At 45.4% G+C, this 8,808-nt stretch overlaps 1 pseudogene; it reads left to right on the top strand.

Moving 5' to 3' along the window:
- The first annotated feature begins 274 nt into the window (after positions 1-274).
- On the top strand, positions 275-7,941 carry LOC139266139 (centrosomal protein cep57l1-like; annotated as a pseudogene).
- Positions 7,942-8,808: the final 867 nt, after the last annotated feature.

Here is an 8,808-nt window from a genome sequence, read left to right as displayed (position 1 = left end):
CCATTTGAACAAGGGTGGCATCAAGGAGCCCTAGTAAAATTGAAGTCAATGGGAATCGGGAGGGGTTGGGGGATGGGGTGGTCGGGGAGGGGGAGAATCTCTCCACTGGCTGGAGTTATACCGAGTACAAATTAAGATGGTTGTGGTTGTTGCCGGTCAATCATTCCAGCCCCAGGACCTCGCTGCAGGAATTCCTCAGGGCAGTGTCCTCGGCCAAACCATCTTCAGCTGCTTCATCAATGACCTTCCCTCCATTATGAAGTCAGAAGTGAGGATGTTCGTTGATAATTGCACAGTGTTTCGTTCCATTCGCAACCCTACAGAAAATGAAGCAGTCCATGCCTGCATGCAGCAAGACCTGGATGACATTCAGGCTTGGGCTGATAAGTGGCAAGTAACATTCGTGCCACACAAATGCCACACAAAGCCCATCTCCAACAAGCAAGCATCTAACCAGCTCCCCTTGACATATAACAGCATTCCCATCATCAAATCCCTGCCAACAACCTCCTGGGGGTCACCATTGATCAGAAACTTAACTGGACCAGCCACATAAATACTATGGCTACAAGAGCAGGTCAGAGGTTATTCTGTGGTGAGTGTCTCACCTCCTGACATCCCAAAGGCTTTACACCATCTACAAGGCACAAGTCTGGAGTGTGATGGAATACTCTCCATTTGCCTGGATGAGTGCAGCTCCAACAAGACTTGTAGCTTGACACTATCCAGGACAAAGCATCCCGATTGATTGGCACCCCATCCACCAACTTAAATATTCACTCCCTCCGCCACTGGTGCACTTTGGCTGCAGTATGTGCCTTCTACAAGATTCACTGCAGCAACTTACCTTTCAAACTTGTGACGACTACCACCTAGAAGGATAATGGGAACATCATTACCTGCAAGGTCCCCTCCAAGTTAACGCACCATCCTGACTTGGAATGATATCACCATTCCGTCATTGTCCCTGGGTCAAAACCCTGGAACTCCCTCTCTAACAGCACTGTGGGAGTACCTTCACCACAAGGACTGCAACGGTTCAAGAAAGCAGTTCACCTCCATCTTCTCAAGGGCAATTAGGGATGATCAATAAATGCTGGCCTTGACAGTGATGCCCACATCCCAGAATAAATTTTAAAAAACCTAGCCTGACACTGCAGTGCAGTACTGAGGGGGCGCTGCACTGTTGGAGATGCTGGGGCTACGATTCATGTGCCGCCAGAAAGCGGGCACTCTGAGTGTCTTTGTCCCGTGATTACCGCCGCTATGGTTGCAGAGGCCAATGGAGTGATAGTCAGCTTTTGTTTCGATAAAAATGTGCTAATTGCCCTTCCAAATTGTCACTTTGCAGTGGTGTGGATGGGTTGATTGGGGCTCTATTGACATGGGGAAATTCACCCTTATGGTGATTTGTAGCCAATGAGCCACCAGCTCCCTGGTGTTCTTAAAGGCCAGGGTTTGCAGCTAGGCCCTGAGGAGAGAAGGCCTTTCGGTAAAGGTCATGGCTAGTGTTGATGTGGGAAGGAGGGTAAGGCAATTCTCTGATGTGGAGCTGGAGACCCACATTCAGGGTGTCGAGGGAAGGAGGCGAGACCTTTTTTCGGACTTGGGGAGTCCAACTCGACAAGTCTTCAGCAATGCCTGGAGGAAGATTGCAGTCGAGGTGTAGGGGATCTCTTTATATAATCAGATGGCAACACAGTGCCGGAAAAGGCTGAATGACATAATTTGTGTGATGAAAGGGAGTACCAGTTACACCAACTGCTGACTTTCCATCTGCGAGCCTCTCCTTCAGCCTTCTCTTATTTCCCATCTTCACGCTTTAGTTACAGAAGCAGCATTTCATTGCTGATGCCTATATATATATATTATATGTATATATGTATATATGTATATGTATATGTATAGAAACATAGAAACATAGAAATTAGGTGTATAGAAACATAGAAAATAGGTGCAGGAGTAGGCCATTCGACCCTTCGAGCCTGCACCACCATTCAATAAGATCATGGCTGATCATTCCCTCAGTAACCCTTTTCTGCTTTCTCCCTTTGGCCATAAAGGCCATATCTAATTCCCTTTTGAATATATCTAACGAACTGGCCTCAACAACTTTCTGCGATAGAGAATTCCACAGGTTAACCACTCTCTGAGTGAAGAAGTTTCTCCTCATCTCGGTCCTAAATGGCTTACCCCTTATTCTTAGACTGTTACCCCTGGTTCTGGAACTCCCCAGCAAAAAGAACATTCTTCCTGCCTCTAACCTGTCCAGTCCCGTCAGAATTTTATATGTTTCTATGAGATCCCCTATCATTCTTCTAAATTCCAATGGATACAAGCCAAGTTGATCCAGTCTCTCCTTATATGTCAGTCCTGCCATCCCGGGTATCAATCTGGTGAACCTTCGCTGCACTCCCTCAATAGCAAGAATGTCCTTCCTCAGATTAGGAGACCAAAGCTGAACACAATATTCCAGGTGTGACCTCACCAAGGCCCTGTACAACTGCAGTAAGACTTCCCTGCTCCTATACTCAAATCCTCTAGCTATGAAGGCCAACATGCCATTTGCCTTCTTCACCGCCTGCTGTACCTGCATGCCAAACTTCAATAACTGATGTACCATGACACCTAGGTCCCGTTGCATCTCCCCTTTTCCTAATCTGTCACCATTCAGATAATATTCTGTCTTCCTGCTTTTGCCACCAAAGTGGATAATCTCACATTTATCCTCATTATATTGCATCAGCCATGCATTTGCCCACTCACTTAACCTGTCCAAGTCACCCTGCAGCCTCTTAGCATCCTCCTCACAGCTCACACTGCCACCCAGCTTAGTGTCATCTGCAAACTTGGAGATATTACCTTCAATTCCTTCATCTAAATAATTAATGTATATTGTAAATAGCTGGGGTCCCAGCACTGAACCCTGCAGCACCCCACTAGTCACTGCCTGCCATTCTGAAAAGGACCCATTTATTCCGACTCTCTGCTTCCTGTCTGCCAACCAGTTCTCTATCCATGTCAATACATTACTCCCAATACCATGTGCTTTAATTTTGCACACTAATCTCTTGTGTGGGACCTTGTCAAAAGCCTTTTGAAAGTCCAAATACACCACATCCACTCATTCTCCCTTGTCCACTCTACTAGTTACATCCTCAAAAAATTCTAGAAGATTTGTCAAGCATGATTTCCCTTTCATAAATCCATGCTGACTCGGACCGATCCTGTCACTGCTTTCCAAATGCGCTGCTATTTCATCTTTAATAATTGATTCCAACATTTTCCCCAACAATGATGTCAGGATAACTGCTCTATAATTCCCTGTTTTCTCTCTCCATCCTTTTTTTAAAAATGGTGTTACATTAACTACCCTCCAGTCCATAGGATCCAGAGTCTATAGAATGTTGGAAAATGATCACCAACACATCCACTATTTCTAGGGCCACTTCCTTAAGTACTCTTGGATGCAGCCTATCAGGCCCTGGGGATTTATCGGCCTTCAATCCCATCAATTTCCCCAACACAATTTCCTGACTAATAAGGATTTCCTTCAGTTCCTCCTTTTCGCTCGACCCTCGAACCCCTAGTACTTCCAGAAGGCTATTTGTGTCTTCCTTAGTCAAGACAGATCCAAAGTATTTGTTCAATTGGTCTGCCATTTCTTTGTTCCCATTATAAATTCACCTGATTCTGACTGCAAAGGACCTACATTGGTCTTCATGAATATTTTTCTCTTCACATATCTATCGAAGCTTTTGCAGTCAGTTTTTATGTTCCCGGCAAGCTTCCTCTCATACTCTATTTCCCCCCTCCTAATTAGACCCTTTGTCCTCCTCTGCTGAATTCTAAATTTCTCCCAGTCCTCAGTTTTGCTGCTTTTTCTGGCCAATTTACATGCCTCTTCCTTGGATTTAACACGATCCCTAATTTCCCTTGTTAGCCACGGTTGAGCTACCTTCCCCGTTTTATTTTTACTCCAGACAGGGATGTACAATTGTTGAAGTTCATCTATGTAACCTATAACTGTCTAACATTGCCTATCCACTATCAACCCTTTGAGTATCATTTGCCAGTCTATCCTAACCAATTCACGTCTCATACTATCAAAGTTACCTTTCCTTAAGTTCAGGACCCTAGTCTCTGAATTAACACTGTCACTCTCCATCTTAATAAAGAATTCTACCATATTATGGTATATATATGTGTGTGTCTGTTCACAAAGGAAGCTCTCATCTCAAATTGAAAGCTGCATGTCAGGGACATAAACTTGTGCTCCCATTTCTGAAGTGTCATCATGGTGCTACAAACCAACTATTCTTTGTCTTGCAGGCCAAACTAGCGCATAATCGCTTGGAGGATGGGTTGTGTGACAAGGCCAACATTCAAATCCTCACACCGTTGGAGCGAGGGTGGAACTCCTCGTCAGCCGATATGCTGCCTTCGCTGTGGCCCATGGCACTGGCTATGCCGATGAAGGTAAGTGAAGGCACTTCTTTAATGCTATCTCTCCCTGAATGCTCCAGCTCCTACTGTGCCTTTCACTCTGAAAATGTGCTAGTTGCAACCTCCATGCATAAATTCCCCACCTCTCCTCACGGCAGCCCTTCTCACATTTATGCTTGCAGATGAGACCTCCCCTGTGGCCTCTGGTACTGGTGATGCCAATATGGGCAGCATGGGTAAGTGAAGGCCTTCCTTTAATGTTATGTCTCACTGAAAGTGACAGCGCACACTGGGCCTTTCCTTCTATAAAGTGGTTGCAGGCTCCATGCATGAATCCCCTACTTCCCCTTCACGGCAGTCCTTCTCCCATTGATGCTTGCAGATCAGAGGCTGAGTGACAGCCGTGGCGAGGGAAAGGAGCCTCCTGAAAGGCTGTCACAAGGCCTGGAGGGGACCTCAGTGACCAGTGGCAGTCAAGGTGAGGGACAAGATGCTCCTGAAAGACCTTTGCAGGGCATGCAGGAGACCCCTCCTTCTCCTCCTCCCCCTCCTCCTTCCCCTGCTGCTGTGCCTCCTGCAGAATGAGTGTCGTTGTAGGCATGCTTGGCCGCAGTCCTGGGGTTGCGAAGTGGACAAGGAACATTCCTTATCCCCAAGCAGCCACCGACAATCCTGGTTTTGCCTGGTGAGGAGGGCGGGCACTGCTCTGGCGCAGAATGAAGGCATCATGGCTGCTGCCTGGATACCAGGCATCAACTGCCAGGATCCTTCACTGGTGGTCACACACCAGCTGCACATTGAGGGAGTGGAATCCCTTTCTGTTCATAAATAGTTCTGGATGATGCTGTGGCGCCCTCAGTCCGACATGTGTGCAGTCGATGGCCCCTGCACCCTGGGGAACCCTGCAATCCAGACAAATCTGGTCTGGCGCTGTAACTGTTTCTCCTTGGTCATGGGGAAGGAGTTATATTGGAGTCTTCGCTTGTATAGCGCATTGGTGATCTGCCGGATGGAGCGAAGGGTGAAGAATTGGGAGATATTGGAGATGTCTGCACTTGCAGACTGGACCGAGCCTATAGCATAAAAGTTCAGGGCAATCGTCTCTATGCTGAGAGCTGTCCTCAGCCTTGTGTGAGGCTCCAGATCTGGCCACAGTATTTTGTACAGCTCGCTCTGTAGCCATCTGCAGGCCCTTCCAATTGTTGGGCAGCCATGGCTGCTGCCTCCCTTGCCCGCTGCCTCAGGATCTGTTGGTGATGCTGACGCCTCCTCCTGCGTGCCTCCCTGCCTCTGACAATGTGCAATAGCGGTTCCCCTGCCTACACTGATCCCATTATGGCTATAGGCTCCACCCTCACTTGGTGGCCTCTGTGGAGCTGAGAATTACACCCAACAGTGAGGACTAATGAGAGGAAGGGGAAAAGCTTTGCTCACTCAGCAATAGTTCCCACAAGGTTGCTGCCGTTTTTTCATTGTTGCACAAAAATACACCAACACCTTACTCAACAACAACCCGATCGCAATCTAGCACTCTCCAACAGTGCACCGACCCAAAAAGCTGGCGGAGACACTGTCAGCAACCAGCCAGCCTTTTTATACATGAAAGTAGGTTCGGGGGAGGCGCGGCAGCATTGCGTACTTTGACTGCGTCATCACTGCCGAAAGCAGCATACCGCCATGGAAATCAACCGATCGGGGCGGAAGTTCAAAACGCCACAAAAGCTCCCGAGGTAAATTTCTGTCGTGGCGGCCAGTTGACGACAAAGCGGCAACCATTGGATTCCACCGCACGGCCATTAATGGGCTTTAGTGGGACCCTGAATTTTGGCCTCGCTGTCTTTCAGATGAGATGTTAAACCGAGACCCGGTCTGCCCTGTTAACTTAGTGCCCGGTATTACTGGCTGGCTGCAATAACCATGGGTGGTGAGGTCTGTTCTTTAATGGACTAGCAGCCCTATTTAATAATAACAACACACTATAGAATATTAAGAAAACTACCCAACATGGAAGCAACCGAGGAGTTTTATCAAAGCCGAAGCCATAAAAGCCATAAAGGTGACTTACAAACTTGATTTTATAGTTAATTTCCCTACAGCTTGGATCTCAATTTTCAAGGTTAAATACAATGGTAGGGGTATGTTTGCAGCACTGCGATCTTTTTTTATGTTCCAGAACAGTTTGCTTAGATGGAAAAGGCATAATTTTTATAATTCAGTTTTGTCCGACATGACACAGTGCCACGAATTTAGAACTCAGACTACACCAGGTGCTGATTGTTTTGAACGACAGTTTGATGAAGTTTAAAAAAATCAGTTTTATTTTCAGCAACTGTATATATAACAAGCTTAATTTAACATTGTTGCAAGCTTTAAATTGCTTCAACTGTGCACTAAACTGAAGATTTACCCAAAACTGATGGTGTACTTCCCCGAAAAACAATGATGCTGGCACTCACCATTTCCTGTGGATTAATTGGGATGAATTGTTGTCACCTGTGGCTCAGTAGATAGCATTCTTCCGTGCAGAGCTGCAATCAAAGCTTGGAAATCTGGAAGTCCTAGAACAAGAGTGTCTAAAAGTTAATGAAATACAGACCAGAGCTGAAAGTAAAATTCATGAACTAGAACAGAAACTTCAAGAAGAAGAACATCAGCATAAACTGATCCAGGATAAAGCAGCTCAGATTCAGACTAGACTTGAAATAAACAGAATACTTATAGGATCCTGCTCTGCAAAAAAGAAAAAGAAAACCAAGAAAAAGAAAGATATTGTTAAGAATGAGATGAGAGGAGAAAACTCTTGGCCACCTCGTGTTTGGCCAGGACTTGTAGAATTTCCATTTGACGCTGGCACATCCTGTAGTTCCAGTCACTCTGTCACAGCAAATGTACAGAATGTTCTCCATCTGATGAAGCACTATAACACAATGGCTTCTGATGCAAGACAAAAGCTCCCTGTGAAAAGGACTGTTAAGAATTCAAGAGATGTGACTTATGGCAATGTGAAGGATGGAGATCCACAGTTTGTATCGTCCTGTTCCTCCTCCTCTTCAACTGAGGGGCTTTCTGAGCTCCTCCAAGCATTGCAGGATGAGCTAGGCCAAATGAGCTTTGAGCATCAAGACCTGCTGAAACAAATACAAGGTACCAAAAATACAGATGTCCGTGAAGATTTAGAACGTGAACTAGACTGTCTAGTAAAACGGATGGAGAAGAAAGGGGATCAGATTTCTAAATTCAAAAAAACACCAGGACAATGTTGTGAAATTGAAGCTGAAAGCAAAAAAAATGAGAAGGCAGATGGCCGACACAAGGAAGCGAGCAAAAGCTTTAGATGAAATGAAGGAAGTGCCAGTTGCCCCCAAGGGAACAGAATTTTCACTCAAAACAACTTCTGCTCTTGGGCAGAAAGGAAAAGAAAGCCTTCACCTGCATAGAAATGCACAGAAACTGCAGGTGACCCTGAGGCAAAATGACTTTACATGGAACCAGTGACCACTGCGGTTCAGAACGCAATGTCTCGAAATTTGATTTGTGATGAATTAAATTAATAGATTACTACAAAGTAGCCTTATGAACATTTTTATTGTGTGTTTTTTGACTTGATTCTTGTTGCTTTGAAACTACTTGAAATGTTACAAATGCTCACATATGAGGGTAATGTATTTGAAAATTCACATTGCATTTTCAACATTCAGAAATTTTTAATCTATTATGATTTACAATATGCACTTGGTGCAACCTATCTGTTGCAATATTCTTGTTGGAGTTAGGCTGTTGACTTTCTTGATGCTTTGTATATGTATTACTAGTATATACAAACTAATAAAAGCTCTTGCTTATGAGTCAGGAGGTTGTGGGTTCAGGTCCCACTCCAGATACTTGAGCACAAATATTTAGGCTGACACCAGTGCAATACTGAGGGAATGCTGCAGTGTCAATTTAATGCTCCTTATATTATTTCCTGTGTTGTCTTGTATTTTCCTTTCTTGCAAGTTCTTTCTTTCTAACAGATTGAAAAATGGTAGAAACTACACTTGGGGGGGTTCATAGTTTACACTTGGTCAGCACAGATATCCTCAGTTTTGCAATGCTTTACACATGAATTGATGTAATGGAGAGATACCAGGTCCGAAATTCAGGCCCCAAAAAGGCCACTTACTGTCAGAAAGCGGCGGAGTCGAGCGGCTGCTGAGTTCCGCTCCAATGGTCATCACCAGCGAAATTCAGCTCAGGGGGTTTTCTGGCGGTTCCCACTTCCGCCCCGTTGCTGCCGACCATCCTAAGTGCATCATCAAAGGGCGCACCGCCAATCGCCCACACACCCCGCGAAATTTAGCTGCATAAATCATAAATGCGCCA

Source organism: Pristiophorus japonicus, chromosome 6 (assembly GCF_044704955.1).
Source record: "Pristiophorus japonicus isolate sPriJap1 chromosome 6, sPriJap1.hap1, whole genome shotgun sequence".
Classification (NCBI taxonomy): Eukaryota; Metazoa; Chordata; class Chondrichthyes; family Pristiophoridae; genus Pristiophorus; species Pristiophorus japonicus.
Note: the sequence above shows the minus strand (reverse complement) of the source record. Positions and strands in the feature narration are given on the sequence as shown.